Here is a 4,004-nt window from a genome sequence, read left to right on the forward strand (position 1 = left end):
ATACTCTGCTTCTCTGTGTGCAGTGGGGAGGATGCATACTCTGCTCTTCTCTGTGTGCAGTGGGGAGGGTGCATGCTCTGTTTTTCACTCCCTGTGCAGTGGAGAACATGCATACTCTGCTTCTCTTGTGCAGTAGGGAGGATGCATTCTCTGCTGTTTTCTGCCTGTGCAGTGGGGAGGATGCATACTCTGCTCTTCTCTGTGTGCAGCTGGGAGGATGCATTCTCTGCTGTTTTCTGCCTGTGCAGTAGAGAAGATGCATACTCTGCTCTTCTCTGTGTGCAGTGAGGAGGATGCATGCTCTGCTCTTTTTTTGCCTGTGCAGTGGGGAGGATGCATGCTCTGCTTCTCTGTGTGCAGTGGGGAGGATGCATGCTCTATTTTTCGCTCCCTGTGCAGTGGAGAATATGCATACTCTGCTTCTCTGTGTGCAGTGGGGAGGATGCATTCTCTGCTGTTTTCTGCCTGTGCAGTGGAGAAGATGCATACTCTGCTCTTCTCCGTGTGCAGTGGAGAAGATGCATGCTCTGCTCTTCTCTGTGTGCAGTAGAGAAGATGCATGCTCTGCTCTTCTCTGTGTGCAGTGGGGAGGATGCATGCTCTGCTCTTTTTTTGCCTATGCAGTGGGGAGGATGCATGCTCTGCTTCTCTGTGTGCAGTGGGGAGGATGCATACTCTGCTCTTCTCTGTGTGCAGTGGGGAGGATGCATGCTCTGCTTCTCTGTGTGCAGTGGGGAGGATGCATACTCTGCTCTTCTCTGTGTGCAGTGGGGAGGATGCGTGCTCTGCTCTTTTTTTGCCTGTGCAGTGGGGAAGATGCATACTCTGCTCTTCTCTGTGTGCAGTGGGGGAGGATGCAGGCTCTGCCCTCTCTCTCGGTCTCAGTATAATTATGGGTGCTAGGCTGTATACATATGGGGTTTGCACATTTTGTGTGTATACATCTTTACTTCCGATTTAGGAAAAAGCTTTGCACACAGGTTACCATGCTTCCATGTAAATCCCATATTAATGATGGCACTGATTATTACTCTCCAATGCAGGGTGATACGTAAACGCCCAGAGGGCTTAACTTCAGTTTTTTAATGATGAAATGTAATTTCCGTGTCAGAAATGGAGTAAAATTAACTCGCATTTCTGAGGCTTGTGCAAGTTTATGGTGATGTGCCAGTGTGGTACTGGGTCCAGGGTGGACCACAGCAGCTAGGAGCCCAAGTCTGTAGCCCCAGAAATGTGAAGTTAACTTTTATTCCATATCTGACCCAGCAGTTAGATTACCAAATCTAAAAATAATGGGCCAAGCATTGTGGCAGCAGAATTCTGTCTTGGGACCTCCAGGTCAGAGTTGCAGAACTGTGGCGTGTGCAGCTGACTATTGCTATTTATTCTTTTTGGGGAAGGCACTTATAGTAGCATAATTATCAACATTGTACAGTGCTCACTGTATGGACAGCTATCACTCGTGCTTCTCCAGATTCCTCTCATTCCAATGTGCAAGGCTCACCATCCCGCCACCTTGTTGCCGTCATGCAGCTCCTGACTGGCCACAGTTCTGCTGCGGTCTTATGCACCAAGAAATGAGAAGGATCTGGACAAGCATGAGGTGACAGTGAGAGACAGATGTCACCACTGTTCAGTGCTCTCTGTATGTACAACGAGCCGCAAGAGCTGACACAGTTGTACAACAAAATTATGCCAAGTGCCTTCTCCATAGATAAGCGTTTAGTATTTCTAGGCTGGTCCAGCGCATCTTTGCAGTTCTTTTATGCTCATACAACATGTTTATGGTCCTAAATAATAAGCATTAAATATTTATTTGTGCTACTTTTTTGTGCACATGTTTTACTTTGTCTTCTTTTTGTTTTTTAACTTAGTTGTGTTTGCATACAATTAGCATGTACACAGAGAATTAAATGCATATTTTACTCATGTCTTATTGCATCCTCCCCTCTGTGCAGTGCATGCTCTTCTCTCTCCCTGTGCAGTGGGAGGATGCATGCTCTGCTCGCTCCGTGTACAGTGCAGAAGCTGCATGCTCTTTCTCCCTGTACAGTTGGGAGGATGCATACTTTGCTCTCTCCCTGTGTGCACTATGCATGCTCTACTCTCCCTGTGCAGTGGGAGGATGCATGCTCTGCTCGCTCCGTGTACAGTGCAGAGGCTGCATGCTCTTTCTCCCTGTACAGTTGGGAGGATGCATACTTTGCTCTCTCCTGTGTGCACTAAGCATGCTCTGCTCTATTTGTGTAGTGGGGAGGATGCATGCTCTGCTCTATTTGTGTAGTGGGGAGGATGCATGCTCGGCTCGCTCCTTGTGCAGTGCAGAGGATGTATGCTTTTCTCCCTGTGCAATGCAGAGGATGTATGCTCTGCTCTATTTGTGTAGTGGGGGAGGTTGCATGCTCTGCTCGCTCCTTGTGCAGTGCAGAGGATGTATGCTTTTCTCCCTGTGCAATGCAGAGGATGTATGCTCTGTTTTCTCCCTGTGCAGTGGGGAGGATGCATGCTTTGCTCGTCTCTATTTGTGTGCAGTGGGGTGGACGCATGCACTTTTTCTCTCTTTGCATGGTTTGCTCACTTTCTGTAGTGAGGAAGATGCATGCTCTTCTATCCCTCTTGTGTAATAGGAAAGATGTTTGCACTTTTGTCTTCCTTTAGTATGGATGTTGCATGCACATTTCTCTCTGTTCAGTTGGAAGGATGCATGCACCAAACTCTCTTTTCAAGGCTTGCTGTGTCTTTGCAGTGCAGAGACTGCATGCATTTCTTTCTCTCTTCGATGGGGAGGCTGCATGTAGTTTCTCTTTGTTCAGTGGAAAGGATGCATGCACTTTTCTCTCTTTGCATGGCTTGCTCACTCTGTAGTGCAGTGGATGGATGCAGTTCTCTCCGTGGTGAGGTTGCATGCAGTTTTCTCTGTTCAATGAGGAGGCATGTACTTGTCCTTTGCAAGGCTTGCTCACTCTGCAGTGCAGAGGATGCCTGCACTTATCTTTCTCCTCAGTGGCGGAGGCTGCATGTACTTTACCCTCTGTTCAGTGGGAAGGATGCATGCATTTATTTCTCTTTGCATGGCTTGCTCACTTTCTGCAGTGCGGAGGCTGCATGCATTTCCCTCTCTGTTCAATTGGTTGGATGCATGCTTTGCACCCTCTCTGCTGCAGGGAAGGGTTTGAACCTGCTCTTGCTCGCCTCCTCTGCGTGGGACTGCATCTCGGGGGTCATCCACTGATGCAGGAGAGGGGGACGCTGTAACGCGTGCGTGGGCGTCAAGGCGTGCGATGACGCAGACGGGCGCGCGGAGGGGGGCGTGGCCCGGGCGGCGAGGCTGCGCGCCGATTGGCGGGACGGTGTTGCTGTTGTTGCTGGTCGCGCGGCGGCGGCTGTGCGCGTGCCGCTGCTCTTGGACGGTCGCGAGCTGCCGGCTCGGCGCGAGACGCCTTCCTCCCTCTTCCATTGGCCCTGGGCTGAGTTCCGTTAGCGCCGCGCGCGCCTCGGGGACCGAGAAACCGTTATCCGCGCGGCTCGCCTCCCTCCTCCCCCCTCCCCGCAGCATGAACTTCCCGCAGGCGGCGGTGGCGGTGGGGCCGGCGGGCGGCTCCGGGCTCTCCTCGCAGGGCCCGGGGGCGGCGGGGGCCGCGGCGGCAGCTGCCGGGCTCCCGCAGCCCGGCCTGCCCCCCGCCGCGCCCCCGCAGTTCCTGCTCTCCAACTCGGCCGCCATCCGCGCCGAGATCCAGCGCTTCGAGTCCGTGCACCCCAACATCTACGCCATCTACGACCTGATGGAGAGGATCGAGGAGCCGGCGCTGCAGGGCCAGATCCGGGAGCACGTCATCGCCATCGAGGGTGAGCCAGGGGCAGGAGGGCAGCGGCATTCAGACACAAATCATGGAGGGAGGCAACTGGAGGCAGTGCAGGAGGGGGAGGAGGCGAGGAGGGGGCTGCACAGAGTGATGGAGGGGGAGGGAGCGGGGAGGAGGTGAGGAGGGAGCTGAACAGAGTGA

The sequence above is a fragment of the Rhinatrema bivittatum genome, chromosome 2, assembly GCF_901001135.1.
Source record: "Rhinatrema bivittatum chromosome 2, aRhiBiv1.1, whole genome shotgun sequence".
NCBI classification, from domain to species: Eukaryota; Metazoa; Chordata; class Amphibia; order Gymnophiona; family Rhinatrematidae; genus Rhinatrema; species Rhinatrema bivittatum.